The sequence below is a fragment of the Helianthus annuus genome, chromosome 2, assembly GCF_002127325.2.
Source record: "Helianthus annuus cultivar XRQ/B chromosome 2, HanXRQr2.0-SUNRISE, whole genome shotgun sequence".
NCBI lineage: Eukaryota > Viridiplantae > Streptophyta > Magnoliopsida > Asterales > Asteraceae > Helianthus > Helianthus annuus.
Window position 1 is genome coordinate 86,448,773 of NC_035434.2, and position 7,671 is coordinate 86,456,443.

Below are 7,671 nucleotides of genomic sequence, written 5' to 3' on the forward strand. Positions count from 1 at the left end.
TCCCAAATCTAATCACACCCTTCCAAGGGGATACCTTGAGTAGGACGTGATCACCAACTTGGAATTCCAAGGGCTTGCGTCGTCGATCCGCGTAACACTTCTGACGGCTTCTAGCTGTCTGAAGGTTTTCACGAATCTTCTTGACCTTATCTGTAGTCTCTAGAATGAGTTCAGGTCCAGTAAGCTGAGCTTCACCTATCTCATTCCAGCAGACCGGTGAACGACATTTTCGACCGTATAAAGCTTCAAAAGGAGCCATATTGATGCTAGAGTGATAACTGTTGTTGTAAGAGAATTCGATCAAAGGTAGATGCGAATCCCAACTACCACCAAAGTCAATCACACACGCTCTAAGCATATCCTCCAGTGTCTGGATTGTTCTCTCAGATTGACCATCTGTCTGCGGATGGTACGCTGAGCTCAAATGAAGTTGAGTACCCATGGCAGATTGCATGGTTCTCCAAAAGCGAGACGAGAATCGAGCATCTCTGTCAGATATAATGTTCAAAGGAACACCATGTCGAGATACAATCTCATTAACATATATCTTGGCAAGATCGTCAGCAGATAAATCCTCACGGATTGGCAAGAAGTATGCTGACTTTGTAAGACGATCAACAACAACCCAAATGGCGTCATGACCCTTCTTAGTGCGCGGTAACTTGGTAATGAGATCCATAGAAATGTTTTCCCATTTCCAAACCGGAATCTCTGGTTGCTCCAATAATCCAGAGGGATGTTGATGTTCTGCCTTAACCTTAAGACAAGTAAGGCATTTTGAAACATATAAGGCGATGTCTTTCTTCATACCTGGCCACCAGTGCTGGGTTCGAAGATCCTTATACATTTTGTCTGCACCAGGATGAATAGAATAACGAGACTTGTGAGCTTCATCCATAAGCAAGGTGCGAAGATTGTCTATGCTTGGGACCCACAAACAGCCCATGTAATAGAAAATCCCAAAATCTCTCAGTTCAAGCTCAGGATTAGTATGACAGGGTAACTCTTTACCCATCAAGTCTTGTGCAACACAAGTATGTTGAGCCTGAATTATGCGAGACTGAATGTCAGATCGAACCTGAACATAGTGAAGCTTGACACGTTCCTTACGACTTAATGACACGCAATGTAATATGATACCACACGTAGCACACTGTTTACAGGCCTGTTGGGCAACATGGTGACCATTACATCGAGTGCAGTGAGGTGCGGTACCAGCATATGCTTTCTTCGCAGGAGGTTGAGTCGGTGGGTTCTGAGGGTTCTGAGCAGTTTGATTAGTGACAGCAAAGTTTTGGGAAGCCTTGCGCTTCCTTGACTTCTTCGATGCCTCATCCTGCTTCTCACCCTTACCCTTTTCAGAATCGGTTGACTTCTTTTTATCACCCTTGCGGGTGAGTTTACCCTTCCTGACTTGAGATTCAGTCAGGGTAGCAGACAACTCGATTGCTTGACGAACGGTAGTAGGATTAACGCCAGTCAGGATGTCCTGAATGGAGTCGGGTAAACCATCGATATACCTCTCAATTGCCTTATCCAACGGGGTAACCATCGTGGGACACAACAAACTAAGCTCCTCAAATCGATCCGTATAAGCACGGTGTTCTCCCCCGATTTGTTTCAAATCGTCAAATTCTCGTTCCAACACTCGAATCTCGTGTCGGGGACAGAACTCTCTCATCATGAGAGCTCGGAGCTCATCCCAAGTCTGTGCTAGTGCCACTTCGGCACCCCTATCACGCATCACTCCGTTCCACCATGTAAGAGCTCGCTTCTCAAATACGCTTGAAGCAAACTCAACTTTGCGCGCATTCGGACACTGCACATGTCTGAATGTGCTCTCGATACTCTCAAACCATTGCAGGAGTGCGGTTGCTCCTTGTGACCCAGAAAACTTAAGCGGCTTCGCAGATGTAAAATACCAAAACAATTGAAAACAGTAAAATAGTTACGTTTCGAGATATTACAGGGACTATGTACCACTTTTAATTGTTTCTGGTTTAGATAGAATCACTTACAGGGATTAAAAGGTAGTAGGATTAACGCCAGTCAGGATGTCCTGTTTTCAATTGTTCTGGTTTAGATAGAATCACTTTTAGTCCGTTAACCTCCTCGTAAAAGCTCGTTAATAAAACTCGTATGGTTTATGTCGTTTCGAAAACCTCGTTGTGTGATATCGTTTCAAATCGTTTTCCCAAGTGCACTAAATAATGACACGCAATGTAATATGATAGAATCACTTATATATAAGAAGTACCAGCGGCGTATCTACCATGATTCTATCACACTACACCCATCCCATTATTTAATCACTACCCAAAGCCAAGCGTTTAATTCGTTTATCTCGTTTCAAATCGTGTATCTCGTTTCAAATCGTTTAACTCGACCCAAAATCGTATTCGTTTTAATAGTGAAAAATACTTTTGGTCGTCTCGTTAACAACATTTAAACCTTCGTGACTCGTTTAACTCGTTTCTCGTTTCGTATTAACAAACCACCAATGGGTAAGTTAACAATCATCAGGTTCAGTCGTTACCTACATAACCCCCACACATAACCATGGGTGTCGTCTGATAACGGGATTTGTCAGATCCTATGGTACCATAACCTAATACTGGTCGGCTTGATCAGAGCTAATGAATGTCATTCGTTATGTAATTACAACCAACAAGTCTTGTTCACCTTATTGAAATCGTTATTAGTTTTGTATAAACCATCTTAATCGTTTTTGAAATCATCGTTTAAACCTTGAAAATCGTTTTGTACATATGATTCACCCCAAAACAATTGAAAACAGTAAAATAGGGGAACTATGTACTCACTTGAGATTGTAGGGTATCCTTGATTTTGTGAACTATCGATGCACGGGCAATCAAGGAATCAAGTGGTACCTAGTATCGGATTGCTAGATAAATAAATCGACACCTAAATCGGGAGATAGGATAGAATGAGGTTCTATAAATCAAATGAGTATTTGAACTCATATGGTATGATTTAATAGTCCCAACATTCTGATTTGGAAGTCTACCTAAGTGCTTTTGACCCGTTTCGACACATTATGGTAACATAAGCTACTATAAGGCGTCGTTAGCGTATAACTATGTTCGGACGGTAATCTATGTGCTATGCCAAGTCTTACATGCCCAATTATCCCTAAATATGTTACTAAATCAGATTACAAGTCAAAAATATGTTCACATAGTCAAATTACGGATTTTAGCTTCAAAAGGGCATTTTGGTCATTTCCTATGGGCATACAAGCTAACTAGCAAATGACTAACCGATCCTACGTGATCATAAGGTATAACCTCAGTGGTTATCCCCTATGCAATTATGATCACTAACTAAGCTTGGTCGGATCCAAAGATCGACCAAACGGGTCGGGTTCGGAAGTATAAGCGGTTGTTTAGTCCGCTTATCTTACGACCCTAAACAAGCACAAACTAATAGTGTCGAGTTAGACATGTCAAAACATGTCTAACCTACTGATTTGGTATCAAAACAAAGTGTTTTGATACCCTAAAGTAGTTCCGTTGCAAAATGCGTGCTAAAACGCATTTTGACCGAAACTTTGACTCGACACTACAACTAGATAACGTGGTAATCAGCGGTTATAATCGCGAAGGATTATAACTATCGTGATTACAATCACGTGTCAAAGTTCAATTGAACTTTGACTTGACCAATTGATGGTCAAAACCGAAAGTCAAACTGTTGGCCAAACTGTTTGACTTTCTGCACTATATAAGGAAAAAGCAAGAAAAAGAATGAAAGAAGGCTCACAATAGTCCTTGCTATCTTTTCTACAAAGAAGACAAGTCCCAAATCAGTTGAGAGAGCTTCCAAAGCAGATAAGAAGGGAGGAAATGAGGAATGAGCAAATGAAACAATGGATGGCTTGGCTATTTATACTTGTTGGTGATGAACAAGATCATCACAAGTGGATTGTTTAGCCATTAAGCAATAAATCTCATCCATACAAGTGTTAGGAGCAGGTGCAAAGCCTTGGAGAGGTGGTAACTTGGTTACCACACAAAGAAATTGCAAGATTGGCCCCTGAATTTACAAACTGTTGCTGAAAACACACTTTCTGCCCAGATGTGATGCTCGCGTAGCGCGACGGCATAGGCAGTAGGTGCTCGCGCTACGCTACCATGTATCAGGTTCAGCAAAGTTTCAAAAATGGCAGAAATGGTCCCTGCGGGTGTTTAAAGCCTTTTTCGATGCGTTTAAACCCCGTTAACCTCATTTCAAGGCTCTAAAATGAAGTTAAAGCATAGGGGACTCAAAACATGCTCAAAAATTCCATTCGTCGCTTAATTTGGATCGATTTTGCGTTCGTTACGACTTCCGTCGTAATTAACCGAACAACGCGATCGTACGACCAAACGAACCGACATCCGAGATATTTTTGAGCATGTTTTGAGTCCCCTATGCTTTAACTTCATTTTAGAGCCTTGAAATGAGGTTAACGGGGTTTAAACGCATCGAAAAAGGCTTTAAACACGTGCAGGGACCATTTCTGCCATTTTTGAAACTTTGCTGAACCTGATACATGGTAGCATAGCGCGAGCACCTACTGCCTATGCCGTCGCGCTACACGAGCATCACATCTGGGCAGAAAGTGTGTTTACAGCAACAGTTTGTAAATTCAGGGGCCAATCTTGCAATTTCTTTGTGTGGTAACCAAGTTACCACCTCTCCAAGGCTTTGCAACTGCTCCTAACACTTGTATGGATGAGATTTATTGCTTAATGGCTAAACAATCCACTTGTGATGATCTTGTTCATCACCAACAAGTATAAATAGCCAAGCCATCCATTGTTTCATTTGCTCATTCACTCATTCCTCTCTTCACATCTGCTTTGGAGCTCTCTCTCAAGCATTTGGGACTTTGTCTTCTTGTAGAAAAGATAGCAAGGACCTTAAGTGAGCTTCTTTCATTCTTTTTCTTGCTTTTTCCTTATGTAGTGCAGAAAGTCAAACAGTTTGGCCAACAGTTTGACTTTCGGTTTTGACCATCAATTGGTCAAGTCAAAGTTCAATTGAACTTTGAAACATGATTGTAATCACGATAGTTATAAACCTTCGTGATTATAGCCGCTGATTACCACGTTAGCTAGTTCTAGTGTCGAGTCAAAGTTTCGGTCAAAATGCGTTTTAGCACGCATTTTGCAACGGAACTACTTTAGGGTATCAAAACACTTTGTTTTGATACCAAATCAGTAGGTTAGACATGTTTTGACATGTCTAACTCGGCACTATTAGTTTGTGCTTGTTTAGGGTCGTAAGATAAGCGGTCTAAACAACCGCTTATACTTCCGAACCCGACCCGTTTGGTCGATCTTTGGATCCGACCAAGCTTAGTTAGTGATCATAATTGCATAGGGAATAACCACTGAGGTTATACCTTATGATCATGTAGGATCGGTTAGTCATTTGCTAGTTAGCTTGTATGCCCATAGGAAATGACCAAAATGCCCTTTTGAAGCTAAAATCCGTAATTTGACTATGTGAACATATTTTTGACTTGTAATCTGATTTAGTAACATGTTTAGGGATAATTGGGCATGTAAGACTTGGCATAGCACATAGATTTCCGTCCGAACATAGTTTTACGCTAACGACGCATTATAGTGGCTTATGTTACCATAATGGGTCGAAACGGGTCAAAAGCACTTCGGTAGGCCTTTCAATCAGAATGTAGGGCCTATTAAATCATACCATATGAGTTCAAATACTCATTTGATTTATAGAACCTCATTCTATCCTATCTCCCGATTTAGGTGTCGATTTATTTATCTAGCAATCCGATACTAGGTACCACTTGATTCCTTGATTGCCCGTGCATCGATAGTTCACAAAATCAAGGATACCCTACAATCTCAAGTGAGTACATAGTTCCCCTATTTTATTGTTTTCAATTGTTTTGGGGTGAAACATATGTACAAAACGATTTTCAAGGTTTAAACGATGATTTCAAAAACGATTAAGATGGTTTATACAAAACTAATAACGATTTCAATAAGGTGAACAAGACTTGTTGGTTGTATTTACATAACAAATGACATTCATTAGCTCTGATCAAGCTGACCAGTATTAGGTTATGGTACCATAGGATCTGACAAATCCCGTTATCAGACTACACCCATGGTTATGTGTGGGGGTTATGTAGGTAACGACCGAACCTGATGATTGTTAACTTACCCTTTGGTGGTTTGTTAATACGAAACGAGAAACGAGTTAAACGAGTCACGAAGGTTTGAATGTTGTTAACGAGACGACCAAAAGTATTTTTCACTATTAAAACGAATACGATTTTGGGTCGAGTTAAACGATTTGAAACGAGATACACGATTTGAAACGAGATAAACGAATTAAACGATTGGCTTTGGATAGTGATTAGATAATGGAACGAGTGTAGTATGCTAGAATCATGGTAGATACGCCGCTGGTACTTCTTATATATAAGTGATTCTATCATATTACATTGCGTGTCATTATTTAGTGCACTTGGGAAAACGATTTGAAACGATATCACACAACGAGGTTTTCGAAACGATATAAACCATACGAGTTTTATTAACGAGCTTTTACGAGATGTTTCCAAATTATTTTACTAAAACAAATGTTTTTGGGTTAAGACTCATGGCTACGAGATTTTATAAACTATAACCAATTTGATTTGAGTTGGTTAATTATGTTGCAATACACTTTTCAAAACGAGGTTTGTATTTTTGACTCTTGTAGTCTAACGAGGTACTGCAACATATAAACGAGCCATGAATTCAATACTCCCACAAAACCTATGTACTCGCCAGCATTTCTTTACTGACTTTATTTTTTTTACATATGTTTCAGGAGATATTGCTTGATGTTGCTTGCTAGGAAGTTTGCGTCACATAGGACCTGGACGAGGCCTTAGTGATCTAAAAACAGCAATAAACAATATGTAGTTTGTTTGTTTTAAAGACAATGTACATTACATAATAATTCAATAAAACAAAACATTTGGTTACCATGGTTGTGAAACAATAATTCTGTCGCCTCACTCCCTGGCGTTTCCGCCGCGGTTTGTTGTTTTAACGCGGCCGGGGTGTGACAGAAGAGTTGGTATCAGAGCCAATGGTTATAGGGAATTAGGTTATTAGCAATGCTTTGACCTAGACTATAACTTTCTAGGACCCCAACACAAGTTTACTTGTGTTTAGATTTTAAAACAATACCGTCACCTATCCTTAGGTGATAACCACAACGAGAACACAATAACGAATCCGCTTTGAAAATTAATCATCTATCCTTGGATGATTGATTACTAGGTTTTGAACCTTCTATTATAAGGTTTTGAACCCTTCCAGTCTGATTCATCTTTGGCTTTGTGCCTTTCGAGTTTTCAAAATCTCGTCAAAGTTTGAGTCTAAATAATGTGAACACGTGCAAACTGGAAGAGTGAATGCCTGTACCCTGAGTTTTCTGTCTAAGGCTAGAGTGTTCGTACAAATCCGCATTATCGGACCAGTCACTCTTACCTGGGAACTCTTGGGGTGAGTGTTCACTTATAGGCGAGCATGTCTTCGCGATACATTATTTTGACCTATTTACTTTGATTTGTCACTGCGTGTCGTTTGTTTGTTCAAGGTAACGAACAAATGATCGCCTTCCTTGTGTGGT